Source organism: Heterodontus francisci, chromosome 11 (genome assembly GCF_036365525.1).
Source record: "Heterodontus francisci isolate sHetFra1 chromosome 11, sHetFra1.hap1, whole genome shotgun sequence".
Lineage (NCBI taxonomy): Eukaryota > Metazoa > Chordata > Chondrichthyes > Heterodontiformes > Heterodontidae > Heterodontus > Heterodontus francisci.
This window is the reverse complement of record NC_090381.1, coordinates 97001821-97017107: the sequence shown is the minus strand read 5'-3', so window position 1 is coordinate 97017107 and position 15287 is coordinate 97001821. Positions and strand designations below refer to the sequence as shown.

General features: G+C 41.3%; 1 protein-coding gene across 1 annotated transcript in view; it reads right to left on the bottom strand.

Moving 5' to 3' along the window:
• Window positions 1-9763, bottom strand: part of dipk2ab (divergent protein kinase domain 2Ab) — a 288676-nt gene extending 278913 nt beyond the window's left edge. The window contains exon 1 of the mRNA XM_068042595.1: window positions 8868-9763. The gene's annotated coding sequence lies outside the window, so the exon portion shown is untranslated. The remainder of the gene's footprint in view (window positions 1-8867) is intronic.
• Between the last annotated feature and the right edge of the window lie 5524 nt (window positions 9764-15287).

Sequence of the window (15287 nt, the reverse complement as noted above, 5' to 3'; positions counted from 1 at the left end):
ATAGAGTACGAGAGCAAGCTTGCAGGGAACATAAAAACTGACTGTAAAAGTTTCTATCGGTAAGTGAAGAGAAAAAGATTGGTGAAGACAAATGTAGGTCCCTTACAGTCAGAAACAGGGGAATTTATTATGGGGAATAAAGAAATGGCTGACCAACTAAACGCATACTTTGGTTCTATCTTCACAAAGGAGGACACAAATTTCATATCAGAAATGTTGGGGAACACAGGGCTTAGTGAGAGAGAGGAACTCAAAGAAATCAGTATTAGCAGAGAAATGGTGTTGGAGAAATTGATGGGATTGAAGGCTGATAAATCCCTGATGGTATGCATCCCAGAGTACTAAAGGAAGTGGCCCTAGAAACAGTGGATGCATTGGTGGTCATCTTCCAAGATTCGATAGACTCTGGAACAGTTCCTACAGATTGGAGGGTAGCTAATGTAACCCCACTATTTAAAAAGGGAGGTAGAGAGAAAGCAGGGAATTATCGACCAGTCAGACTGACGTCAGTAGCGGGGAAAATTCTGGAGCCCATTATCAAAGATTTTATAGCAGAGCACTTGGAGAACAATGGTAGAATCAGGCAGAGTCAGCATGGATTTACGAAAGGGAAATCATGCTTGACAAATCTACTAGAATTCTTCAAGGATGTAACTAGTAGAGTTGATGAGGGGGGAGCCGGTGGATGTGGTTTATTTGGACTTTCAGAAGGCTTTCGACAAAGTCCCACATAAGAGATTAGCAAATAAAATTAAAGCGCATGGGATTGGGGGTAGTGTATTGCGATGGTTAGAAAGTTGGCTGGCAGACAGGAAAGAGTAGGGATAAATGGGTCTTTTTCCAAATGCCAGGCAGTGACTAGTGGGGTATCACAGGGATTGGTGCTAGGATCCCAGCTATTCACAATAAATATCAATGATTTAGATGAGGGAACTAAATGTAATATCTCCAAATTTGCAGATGACAAAACTGGGTGCGAGGGCGAGTTCTGAGGAGGATGCAGAGAGGCTTCAGGGTGATTTGGACAAGTTGAGTGAGTGGGCAAATGCATGGATAAATGTGAGGTTATCCACTTTGGTAGCAAAAACATGAAGGCAGATTATCTGAACGGCTACAAACAGAGAAGGGAATATGCAACGAGACCTGGGTGTTCTTGTACACCAGTCGCTGAAGGTAAGCATGCAGATCCAACAGGTGGTAAAAAAGGCAAATGGTATGTTGGCCTTCATAGCGAGAGGATTCAAGTACAGAAGCAGGGATGTCTTGCTGCAATTATACAGGGCCTTGGTGAGGCCACACCTGGAATATTGTGTGCAGTTTTGGTCTCCTTATCTGAGGAAGGATGTTCTTGCTATAGAGGGAGTGCAGCGAAGGTTTACCAGACTGATTCCTGGGACTGATGTATGAGGAGAGATTGAGTCGCTTAGGATTATATTCGCTTAAGTTCAGAACAGTGAGGGGGGATCTCATAGAAACCTATAAAATTCTAACAGGACTTGACAGGGTAGATGCAGGAAGGATGTTCCTGATGGTGGGGAGTCCAGAACCAGTGGTCATAGTCTAAGGATACGGGGTAAACTTTTCAGGACTGAGATGAGGAGAAATTTCTTCACCCAAAGAGTGGTGAGCATGTGGAATTCGCTACCACAGAAAGCAGTTGAGGCCAATACACTATGTTTTCAAGAAGGAATTAGATACAGCTTTTGGATCTCAAGGGATCAAAGGGTATGGGGCGAAAGCGGGAACAGGTTACTGAGTTGGATGATCAGCCATGATCATAATGAATGCCGGAGCAGGCTCGAAGGGCCGAATGGCCTACTCCTGCTCCTATTTTCTATGTATTAATAAGGTGCAATAAGGTGACTGACTGACCACATTCTACTGGGAGGAGGGGAGGGAGATATATGTAAAGCAAGCACTTAAAAACTATTTTATCTTTAATAAAAATGCATAGCATATGAAACTAACCTGGTAAAGTAATAATCTTAGTAATGCAATTTTTCAAGGTTTCTGGTCAAGATAAAATACACTGCTTGACAGGTCAGGGTCACCTTGGCAACAGATGCCATTTTCAGTGTGGCAATTTTGCCACAGCAAACTGTTATCCTTCTCAGCGCACACAAACCTTTCTTCGATTTCTTTTGTTAATTCTTTAATAGGTGTTATCCAAGCTCTTCAGCATAAAGTGCAACATTTATCAGTCACTTTCACTAGAAATGCCAGTTGCTGCAATTTCAACTCAAAATGCTTTATTGACAATCCAAAAACGAAAAGCACACCATCAAAATAAAACCACGTTCCATAATACAATACTGAGGCATTAGCAAACAAAGCAACATTCAACTTTTTTCTTGTTCTATTGAAAAATTCTTGATTGATTATTCACATCATGGTTAGAATTCCATTTCCCTGAAATCTTTGCACTTTTGAACAATGAATCACTTCCATATATAGCTGCCTATTAAACTTATTTTTAAGACAATTTTTGGTAGCAATTTTTATACTTTAGGTAGGGATAGAACACTAACACAAAGCAAAGCTCCATCCACTCGGCCTTAAACTTCATCAGCTTCAACCTCCAAAAAGTACTTCAAAATAATCAGCGTGTACTTTTCCCATTTCCCACACCAGCCATCCTGGTGAAATTGCCCATCAAATGCTGAATTCGGGAGACTTGTGTGTTGTGGTCCCATGTTCAATAGGAGCAGATCGAAACTGCTGAATTTAATTTCCCACAAGATTCTAAGCTAGCAGAGTGTAGAGACTTTTTCCCCACCAGTATAGCTAGACACATGCACAATGTTCCAGAGGTGAAAGGCCAATATTTGATTAAAATTGAAATGCGAGTAGAAAATCTGACAGGAGAAGTCTTGAGAGGATCAAGATTCAGGCAGATAGAGCGCAACTGGGGTTGTCCAAGACAACTCTGGTTGTACAGAATTCCAACAATCAGCAGAACAAGGTTCCACCAGGATGGGAAACCAAATTTGAAGAGAATCCTCAGATCAAACTATTTCTCCTGAAGCAGAATAGGTTCAAGAAATTTAATAGGGTTTTTTTTTTTAAAACCACAAATGACAACTTTGGCATAAAGAACAAGATTTTATCTGGTGAAGAATCACTGACAATTTAAAACAGTCACGGAGAGAGTAAGGAGACAGGTTAGGAGAAATTTCTTTACAGTTGTTTGAGCTTGGAAAGTTATGCCCTGGAGTAGCTGAAGAAAACAGCATTGCATTTTTTTAAAGTATGTGTGGATAAACATTTAAAAGGCTCAGGGACAGATCAAGGCAGCGGAATTAGTACTGGATTATTCTAACAGAGAACTGGCACAGACAAGATGGGCTAATTGGCCTCTTCCCTTTCTCTAGCCTTTTATTGTTTATAGTACTGTAACAGGTATGAATTGGTTACACCTGACAACAGCTAAAGTGCATATTCTAGTTTACAATGAAAAGAGTTATATGATGATGATGAACAGGTTGCCCATATAAAACTTTCAGTCTGTGCAAATATTGACTTCTTTTGGCAACCCACCACAGATGGAAACCCCAGCAGCTGCAAGCACATTACCTTCATTTCAAATGTGATCACTGACAGGCTACTTTCAACTTCTCTGGAGTCACAGTAATAATTTAAAATATGTTTACACTACAGGCAGATAACAATTAAAAGTTCTTATGAACTAAAATGTCACAACTCGCTATTCAACAACTTTTAATCTTTCAATGTTTTATCTCAACACTATTCCTACATACCTTCTGATTCCTACAGATAGGACAGAATCCAATGTCCTTCTGTAAGCAATCTAACTGAATTCTTCATTGCTGAACCATTCTAAAAACAAAGCTGAGAAGATTCAAGAGAACTCATTTATTTCATAGGCCGAATCCCAAAGTTTATTTGGGACATCTCAGAAACAGGTGAATAATAAATTTGAAAATGCTAACCAATGCTTACAGCCATATGCCAGTGAATACAACATCTTTCACTGGAGATGCAAACTGAACACTGTGATCATAACAATAATGCCCAAATATCAAGATATATTGTGTTTTTTTTTTAAAAGGTACACTCTTCTGTCCTTCAACCTGCTAGCCTCAGGCCAGTAGAATGCAAAGTCCCCAATGTTCTGTGCTTAAAATGCATATATTATAATGGATAAATTAACCCTTCAACTACCAACGCATCCATGGAAACAGTTCATGAACCGAACCGTGTAAGTTTTCAACTCAGAACAATGATTGGGTCTGGAGACAAGATTGATCGGCCTTGGATGCTGTTTACATCATCTTTAACATAACTGCAAAGTTGTAACCACTTTGCAACAATGCCAAAGATGGTGTGAGAATACACCCTTAGAAAACAAAATAAGCAACTTCAAATCCATTAGCTGTAAAGCACTTTGGGATACACTGAAAGCATGTAAAGGATTATATAAATTAAAGTTCTTAATTTTCTTTCTTCTCACTTGACAATATTCCAATTTAAAATAAGCTAAATAGCCAAGGTGATTTCAACATGCAATTGCTCAGAAGAGGCATTAAAAGCGTAGACTGAGATATGACAAGGGAGTCACAATTTGAAGATGCGAGAGATTCACGAGGAGGGGACAGAGGGAGCAGGCGGGAAATGAATGGAAAACAGGCTGGAACCAGTGTAGCCGGGAAAGGAAGTGAACCAATTCAACAGTCCTGTGTATTTTATTTTTCTCCCAACAGTGGCGCAGTGGTTAGCATCGCAGCCTCACAGCTCCAGCGACCCGGGTTCGATTCTGGGTACTGCCTGTGTGGAGTTTGCAAGTTCTCCCTGTGTCTGCGTGGGTTTTCTCCGGGTGCTCCGGTTTCCTCCTACAGCCAAAAGACTTGCAGGTTGGTAGGTAAATTGGCCATTATAAATTGCCCCTAGTATAGGTAGGTGATCGGGAAATATAGGGACAGGTGGGGATGTGGTAGGAATATGGGATTAGTGTAGGATTAGTATAAATGGGTGGTTGATGGTCGGCACAGACTCGGTGGGCCGTAGGGCCTGTTTCAGTGCTGTATCTCTAAACTAAACTAAAACAAAACAATTTATGGGGGTCAGATACAGCCCCAGTAATACCTATATCACAATTTCAACAAGAAACCATTTTAAATTTCAAGCTTTAGTTAGAAAAAACCTAAAAAGAAATGGGGTCCGTGTTCAAAGGAAGGTCAATATCCCAGTAAGCACCCCAGATCAAGTACTGCATAAACCAAATGCAGGTTTCACCACCTACAACGATGTACTAGGATCCTGACCTTCGACTAATATCCGCTACTGCACCAGTGTAATACTTACTTTTATTAAAACAGGTGAGATTTGAAGACACCTAATCTAGATACTGTTACCAGCACCTGCGGTGGATTTACCCAGGAGCAGAGAACCTAAGAGGAACAGATAATACCTCTCCACATGATGATTCAGCACCTCAGTGACCTGAAAGCCAACACCATCACTAGGGGAGGCACGACATTCAGCTGAACCACACCACTTCAGGGCAAATCAGATGCAATCTGGAAACATTGTTGATCAGAAAATAGTTCCTAACCTATCCAAAGACTGCTGTTTACTTGTCAGCTGTCTAAGCAGTCAGCCTGAAAATAATCACCAAATTACGTCAAAGTTAAACAGTTATCTACACTATAAATTGGTAATCAGCATACCAGCTAATGCGGAAGTACTGTCATGCAAGTGAACTGCGTTTATACACTGTAATTCATTTTGTTCATTACCCTATCGCTTAATTATTTGGCAACCAGGCCTGGAGTTTCAATTTTGAGCACAGTAGGCAACCCAAGCACAACTTGCACCCAAATTGCACTAGTTTTAAGTAGTCTTTTTCCCCTCAAGTTTCTGCTCAAACTCATTTACACATCAGAACGCAAAGTCTGCCAGCACCCAGTACAATCAGGCAACATTTTAGAATGCAATGTTTTTATAAAAGAAATTTTGCTTTAAAAAAATATTTGATATATTCAAATAAAAGCAAAATACTGCGGATGCTGGAAAACTGAAATAAAAACAAGAAATGCTGGAAATACTTCTCTCCACAGATGCTGCCAGACCTGCTCAGTATTTCCAGCATTTCTTGTTTTGATATATTCAAGATTGGTTACTTGGTGCAATTTGGTACAACCCTCTAAGATATCTGTGCTTCTCCAATTCTGGCCTCATGTGCATCACTGATTTGAATAGTTCCAGCACTGGCAGCCGTGCTTTCAGCTGCCAAGGACCTAAGCCTCTCTTTCAAGATGCTCCTTAAAGCTTACTTCTTTGACCAAGCATTTGGTCATCTTCCCTAATATCTCACACAGCTCAGTGTCTAATATTGTTTGATAAAGCTCCTGTAAAGTACCTTGGGATGATTCACTGTGTTAAAGACAATATAAAATTGCAATTTATTGCTATCGTTCCAGCTGAACGTGGGTTTATCACAAAAACTAAGCATTGTTCAGAGTGTCTAGTCCGTGCCTGTGAATAACTATTAAGTAACTGACAATGACTTAACTATACTGAACCATTTGTTAGCTTACTGCTGCAATCAATTTATTAGTAAATTTAGAATAATTTTATTCAAAAACTTTAAAACATGCCCATTAATGTACTTGCACCTAAAAAAATGTAAGAGCCTCTTCAAAACTCCGCAGATGGGCACAATTAACGCAAACTTGCAATAATGATTAATCAGGGGCACGGCCACTTTTTGGGGCAGGGCATATTTTACACTGTTTTTTAAACCAGCACAAAGATCACAGTAACTCCATTTGTGTTGAATGTAATTATGCACTTGGAATTCCACAATCTTTTGTACTGGTTTGACCAAATTGCACTGAAAAGTGTGTAACCTTGCAGAAACTCTAGGCCTCAATGTTTAAGTTTAAATGGTGCTAATTGTGATTCTGAAGTTAATAAATAATTGCCTGACTACTACTTTGATGACTTCCAGCTCTTGTGTCTGCTAATTGGAGATTGGTAAGGTAAATGTGCATATAATCCAAACCTTTTTAACCCAGGACAGTTTGTTAAGCTGAATTTAGGCATCAACCACTCCTAAACGTAGGCCGAACAGTAAATTCCTTGACAAGGAGATAAGCTGCATGTGTTAAAAATTCATCTGCAGTAGATGGTTGCAGTGTGCTGATATATTGCTGAGGCCAAGTAAATCACTTCCTTCAAGATTCTGAATGCTTACAACAGGTCTTAAACAACAGCTGCACAATTTAAAATATTTATTCATTTCCTTAAGGAAAACACCTGGAAGATGATTTACAATACTGAATGACATTATAAAACCCACTGCGCATTCTTAGCAAAGCACATAGAAAGTTTTGCTTTATAGTTCCTTAACATAACTAAAAATGTACTGTACTCATTTAAGGAGTCTTGCTGGAAGTAACATTCCAGTGTAATTCACAGTTACTTACAAATTAGTGCCTTGTGTAAATAATAGCCTTAGTGCTGGGTAAAGTCTACTGACAAACTCCTACTGCTGGTAACTGCAGATACCTGACTAGTTTCCATGGGAAAATTTTGATACATACGGCACATAATCTGTAATATATACCACATAATATTTATTACCTGGTGACAATAACAACTGTTTTTACTTTTGTATAATTGTGCAAGAACCGACTAGACATTAGGAGATTTTATAAATAAGCTAACAAAGAGCTCAAAGTTACTTCTGTCCCTTACTCCAGTTTCAAGCACACCGGAACATTATTTGCAGACACTAAAATACAAGAGCAAGATAACAGTAGCAGTTTAAGAATTTGCATAGGTCCACTTTTGATGTGATAAATGTTTCCTTCGGGGAAAAAAATTAAGTTTCAACATAAAACATTAAAACTCACTTTTTTGGTAAATATGTCCACCAAATCCAAAACAAAATCGTCCACTAATTTATAGCAATGGTCTTGAAATGAATACTTTTTATAAAGCCAATACGTCAACCAGAACACCAATCCTCTTATAGTCACAGAAGGTAGATACACTCAACAAAACATCAATGTCACCAATTATTCACAGCCAATCACAATACAATCTAGAAACCTAGATAGTCATTAAAATTAGTACGTAACGGACAGTTATTAAAGTCATTTTCATCTCTACAAATTCTGCTCTGTAGGCTTTCCCAGCTATTTGGAGAGCAAACTTGTTAATTTTTATTCTAGCCAGTGAAGCAAACTAAAATCCACGTTACATGTATAAAAAAAAGCAAGAAAGATTCACATATACACTTAATTGACTATCAAAAAGTAAATTTTGAGCCGCGGTTTTAGACCAAGTAATTTAAGCATATGTGAATATCCATTCTGAATACGCATCATTGGACAGAATTGTCTATTTTCCTAACCGAAACGATTTTTAAGAACATATTTGTGTTTCCTATCATCTGCAACTGATCGCAATGTATCCAAAATCGACGACCTCCTCCTAGCTGTTGTATATTGACGAGGCTACAGCCTAAGTATTTACCAATCTTACTATAAATGCAAATCGCTTTCGGACCGAAGAGGTGAGAAAGATAAAAAAAAAATCTTCAAGTCTAATTCATATCAAGAGTGTTACGATCTCCTTCGCTGCGATTCTAAAAAAAAACTGAACAAAACCAACATTTAAATTTCAAAGAAGATCAGTTGCAAGGACAAAAGAGGCCGCTCTGCAAAGCAATCGCCTCCAGTAATGAACTACACATTAGGCTTTCATATTATGGTTGTAAGGAGGCAGGAATACTACTATAACAAGAGTGCACATTTTACTAAATCCGGACTAACTAGAACTCTTTAAAAATAACACGCGTTTTCCCACACTGTCAAGACACAGGCGCACAATTTACTCACCTAATCAAAATTAATTCCCAAGGTAAAGTAAAAACAACTCCAACATGAAAAAGGACCCAGGCAGGAGTGCGTGCGGTGAAGTGTCTCGGTAACGTTTAAAGTTTCAGCTCTCTATCCCAGGGCTCCATCTCTTGCTGAAGGCAGAAACAGGAGGAGAGAAAAAATGCAATGGTCACAGTTTGGGTTGTGCGCCCTCTTTAGTATCCAAAGAGCACTGGACCGCTCTGTCCCCCTCACTTCTTCTCGTCCACATCGGCATTGTTGTTTAATTTGTTGCAGATTTAACAAGTTAGCCTTCGCCTCCCCACCAAACCCAGCAGCACAATAACCCAAGGAGAAAAGTAGCACTTGGAAAATTGCCTTTTCTTTTTGGTCGGGCAAACTGGGGACTAGTTTTGATGGGGAGGGTGAAAGGGGAAAAACCTGCAACAAACTTTCATCACTGAACCATATTTAAAGGCAAAATAAAAAACGGAAAACAGCAGCTCTGGTACTTTCTCTCCCCAGAGGAGTAGACACTTTTCACCTGCACAAAACAGACTTAAAGTGGCTATTTAGCCGCGTGAAAAAGCCTACATATTTAAGGTATGGATCCGCCACAGAGGCGTTTTCACGGATAATATCTGAAAAAGGAACTTTCTGATTTAGCAGCGGCTCTTCTTCTCGCTCCTCTTTTATTAGTTTTTTTTTTAAATTCCCTCCAAAACGCCGATTTTGTTTCCTCCTCGCTCTTTTTTTCTCTTCTACCTCACCTCCGAAGCTCTGCTATTTTATACGCGGCTGCTTTAGTCTAAACTGAAGAGAGACTCAGTGGGGAAACAAAGAGTCGATTTAAATTTAAATAAAACTCTGTGGAATTTTTCTCCCTTTCTCTCAGCCACCAGTCGACCAACAGCCAGAGCTCAAAGCCGAGGCGACTAGAGGCGGGGGGGGGGGAGGGTCAATGCAGCGGAAGTCCCGCCCCACTCGGCTCGCGCCGCAGAGCCCAGCCAGTCGGTTGGGCAGCACCTCGCCGGACATCACTTTTCTATTGGCCCTTCCGCGCGTCAATCAACGGACCGTGCAGTCCGTCGCCCCGCCCCCTTAATCCAGGGCACTTCCGTTACTAGGAGACTCCTTCACGGAAGCAAGGCTGCAGACTAACTTCCGGCCAGTAATACCTTACTATGGTCCCTAGTAACACGGAGATTTGCAAACTATTCTCTTTGCATTCGCTTCCCTTGACCGCCTTTGGTGTTTTGCAAAAATAAAATTCTTGAAATGCATCAGTATGGATATGGGAATGTATTTCCCACCTCTGGAATGTCCCTTATCCTTGCACCTGTGATACAGGAATCCATGCACCTTTACAAGGATCTTGTTTTATTCCTGTTCGTATATTGTTTTTGCATAGCGGAGGGATGGGGAGGATCTTGATTTAGGAAGAAAGTGGTGCCGCGGGGAATATCTTCCCTCTGTGCGTGAGAAGCTTGCTTTGTCCCGGTCCTCCTGTGGGATCTGCGAAAGGAGGCGCACAGACCGGAAGCGGCAGTTGCAGCTGGAGCTCAGGTATTTCTTTGCTGAGACCTTTCATTATCCACTTCATCTTAGCCTTGGAAATGATCCCCACTTTGAGGCTGGTCCGTGTGGTTGATAGCCGGGGGAGGGGAAGGGCCGGGGTGACCAGCTGTTGTCAGGCCAGCTCAGCTCAGCTTGGCCTGGTTTGGGCTCTGGTGTCAAACTAGTGCGAGGCCGGAGCCAGCACCATCAGTCCCTGTTTTTAACGTGGTGGTGATTTTTTTCTTAACCATATAGTGCATTTTATTATCTTCCACTGGTGATGGATTGTGTCCTCGACTACAGTGAGATGTGATAAAACAACTTGCATTTATATAATAAAAGCAAAATACTGCGGATGCTGGAAATCTGAAACAAAAACAAGAAATGCTGGAATCACTCAGCAGGTCTGGCAGCATCTGTGGAAAGAGAAGCAGAGTTAACGTTTCGGGTCAGCGATCCGAAGAAGGGTCGCTGACCCGAAACGTTACCTCTGCTTCTCTTTCCACAGATGCTGCCAGACCTGCTGAGTGATTCCAGCATTTCTTGTTTTTGTTGCATTTATATAATGTCTTTATAACATCCCAAGGCGCTTTACAGGAGAGTTATCAAACAGAATTTGACACTGAGCTACCTGAGGTGATATTGGATCAGGTGACCAAAAGCATGGTTAAAGGGATCGCTTTTAAGGAGCCTTTTCAAGGCGGAGAGGTGTAAGAAAGGTATTCCAGGTATCTAGGACGAGGCAACTGAAGGCATAGCTACCGTTGGGTGAGAGATTAAAATCGGAGCTGCACAAGGAGCCAGAATTAGAGGAGCACAGATGTCTCGGAAGGCTGTGGGGCTGGAGGAGATTCCAAAAATAAAGAGGGGTGAGGTCATGGAGTAAAGGCCGGCTCGGGTCTGCAAATGAAACCCGACCCGAGCCTGACAGAACCACATCCAACCCCGAGCCCAACCCGGCCCGAGTCCTTTCATTTTTTCCCGCGCCCGACCCAACCATCAGTTAAGCTACTTTACGTTTTTCACTTTGTTGCTTATCTGTACAAGCTTAAAATAACTGTAACAAAAAACACCTTTCAAGTCCAAAAAGTACACAAAAAGCCACTTACCAGAGATAGTGATAGAGCATGCCCGACCCAGCCCAACCCGACCCAAGCCCAAATGCAGGACCCAGAAGTGTGGCCCGACCCAAAGCTGACACATGTCATCGGGTCCTGTTGGGTTCGGGTCGGGTAGCAGGCCTTTACCATGGAGGGAATTGTAAACAAGGTGCAGAGGCTGAGGGAGGAAAGCAGTAAAATTATCAGAAATTTTTTTATGGTACTTGGCTTGGTGGTAGCAACTTAAGATTTTAAATGAGAGATGATGAGTGGAACAAGGTGAAATGCTGAAAGGAGGAGAAAGTGCTGGAGTAAGTAGCCAGACTAAGGTGTGATTTGATGATCAGTCTGGCAAGGGAAAGTGGTGGAAGCTATAGCCAGGCATGGAAACTTAATTTAGGGGGAAGGTGTCATCACCCCTAAGCCAGATTTCCATCAAGGTCATGATGTTGCACTCTTTCACAATAAACACATGAAAGGCAACAGCCTTGTCCGCAAGTGAATGGACAGTCTGGAGAAAGATCCAGAGAGGGGTGGTGATAGCTAATCCACCGGCAGAGTCCACAGGGTCAGAACTGGGAAGGTGAGTTGAACAGAGAGGAGATTGGCAAGATTAGACCCCAGTGTGTGCAGTGGGCTGAAAGGTTGGCAAGAAAGAATGGAATAGGTAAGTTGGGGTTGCTGCTCCTAAGGAGGCAGCGACAAGTGCCTTGATGGGCCCTTCGGAGATGCTATGAGATGCACAGAGGGATGATGTAGACCTATTTGAGAGAATCAAACCTCAGATGGCTGCAGGAGAGCAGGAACATCAAATAGTACTGAAGATTTGGGGTAGTGATTGGGAGGGCAGTTATCTGAGAGAGGAGGAATGAAAGAAGGCATGACCACAGGAGAGAAGGGTCTTGGATGGATAAAGAGAAAAGAATTTTTAAAAGGGGGAGAAAAAATGGAAATAAAAATTATGAAGCAGGAGCCAAGATGCACATATTAATGGGTACAAGGAAAACCTAAGTTACATAGCAATTATATAATATATAGTTATGATCCCCGTGGAGATGCCATGAGATGCACAGAGGGATGATGTAGACCTATTTGAGAGAATCTATTTGAACAAACCAAACAAATCAAATCCACCAACTGATCCCAATTTAGAATTAAACAGCCAAGATTTCACTTTTTATAAAATTTCACTTTAACACTCAAACCAAAACCAACAAAAATTAAACAGGAAGCAACAGACAGATCATGGTCTATATATATATTACAAATTACACCATAACTATCAGATACAACAGAGATGGGTCTCATGTTTTACTGGGCAGTCCACCCAGCATATATGTCACCAAATTAGTCTTACAGTCTTCACAACTCTCAAGTTCCTCGGGTGGATTTTCAGCTCCTTTCTTCAAGGATTTAGCCACTGTTCTTCCAACAGCAGTTCCCTCTCAATCAGAACTCCACGGGTACGGTCTTCACCACAAGGCGTGCTTCTCCAGAACCTCCTCAGCTCTGCTCATGACAGTCTTGATGGCGTGGATTTTCCAGTCTTCCCTTAATCAGAGTCTTTCAGTGACAACCTGTGCACTGTATGGCCGGGTCTGGTTAGTCAGCTACTTTAAGTAATAGAAACAGTTCCTGGATTCAGTCTTCACTTTCTTCTGCTTGCTGGCACTCCACTCCTACCTGATCTGGGGAGGACTCTGTCTCCTTTTATCTAACTCTAACCAGTGTCAGTTTCCCCGGAAACCTGAAGTTGTGCTTCCAGCTTCTGTTTCAATTTTGGTGTCCGTTTCTGTTTCAATTCTAGTTTCCCTCAGTTAGAGTCTACAGCCACAGATTCCATTGCAATATTCTGATTATAAATGGGGAATAGATAGGAGACAATAAGAAGGAGTCCAGAGTTAAAGTCAGAGGTCCCATGGTGGGATAAGATTGGACATGGAGCATTGACGAACTGCCATCCAAGTTCAGAGGCAGGTGTAGCAGGCGAGATAAGTCCTGAAGCTATTTGAAGAGTAGAGTATCAGAGGACACACTGGTCGAGGTATTTTCGTGGGAATGAAGATTTAGGAGATGTGCAGATTCATTTGCAGGGCAGAAAGGTGATGGTGAAGTTGGAGGTCACCATAAGAGACAGAAGTGGCAGAGAAATGTATTTTGGCCTAGGAGAGTGAATCCCTGGTCAGACTGTAGCTGAAGCTGAAAAACAAGTAGAACCAATAGTCCAATCAGAGGTTCAGCAGGAAACGGAAACAGTCGGGGAAGGACTGTAAGCTGATCAAAGTTACTTCAAAATATAAGCAACAGAGCAGCGATCAGAGACACTGCAGCTGAGGCTTAAGGCGTAGTCCAATGCTGAAGCATAGTTTTGATGTCCAGAGAAGTCCAGGAATTTGGAAGCCAAATTTGAGAAAAGATCCAGAGCTCACTGAGGAAAGCAGAGAGAAGCAATGAGCATGTCAATGTTTCAGGTTGCAAGAGTAAAGAAAGAAGTAGGAAAAAGGCACAGTTGCAGAAGCTAAAAAAAGCAAGGAATTATTCCATGAATGTATAAACACGATGGGCGGAATGGCCTCCTTCTGTGCTGTAACAATTCCGTGATTCTGAAGATAGTTTGCAAAAAGTTGAACTCCCTTAGGAATGCAAAATGGCCTAAAACTGAGAATGAACTGAGTATGAGGTTCACTCCCTATTCAATCATGGCTCAGTTGGTGGCATGCTCACCTCTGAGTCAGAGTGTTGTGAGTCCTACTCCAGAGATGAGCAGAAAATCTAGGCTGGCACTGCAGTGCTGAGGGAGTGCTGCCTTAGGGGTAGGAGGTAAGTGCAGTCTTTTGGATGAGACGTTAAACCAAGACCCTCTCAGATGGAGGTAAAAGATCCCATGGCACTATTTTGAAGAAGACCTGGGGAATTCTACCTGGTGTCCTGGCCGATATTTATCCCTCAATCAACATCACTAAAACAGATCATCTGATCATTGTCACAATGCTATCAGTGTCCAAATTTGCTGACATGTTTTCTACGTTGCAATCGCAACACTTCAAAAATACTTAGTTGACTGTAAAGCACTTTGGGACACCTGCAATCAAGAAAGATGCTATATTATTGTAAGTCTTTCGTTTTATTCTGTCGAGAAGGAACCAGTAGCATGTGGTGGATAAATACCCAGGATCCTCTTGGCGCCAGGGCACTTTTGAAGCGATAAGCTTTTTCTGGGGAAACATTGTGTTTTTAAATCGGCATTAAACCCTACTTTCTTGGAGTCCATCTGAGTCAAAAAAAAATCATTAATTTATAATGTTGGTCATGGAATGTATACTTTTAGTAAACTTCATCATAATACAGAAAAACGGCACATAACTTAATTTAAGTGTTGTATATTGTGATATCATTTACTTTATTATTACAGCAGTATGTAAACATTCTATGGGTCTATTTCTTCATGCATTCTACATATTTGTGTTTGAATAGATGACAGGTGTGGTGGGGGAGCGTTGCAGGTAGTTCTAAGTGATCTTGGTGCTGAAGAATTCTGAATCCAGCTTTGCATGACACCCATTGTACTGGGTTCATCAATTTAATTATTTCATAACACTCGAGACAAGGAGCGGGTCAAAACCATTAATTCACAGAATAACGGAAGGTGTAAGGTGAGAATAGGCATGAAATCTACTGATAGTGATTATTGAAATCAATAAGTAAAGTTCCATATGAAAGGTTGCTACACAAGCTTAAAATAATGGGTTTCCTAGGTAAAATTTACAGGTTAATGGAAAAT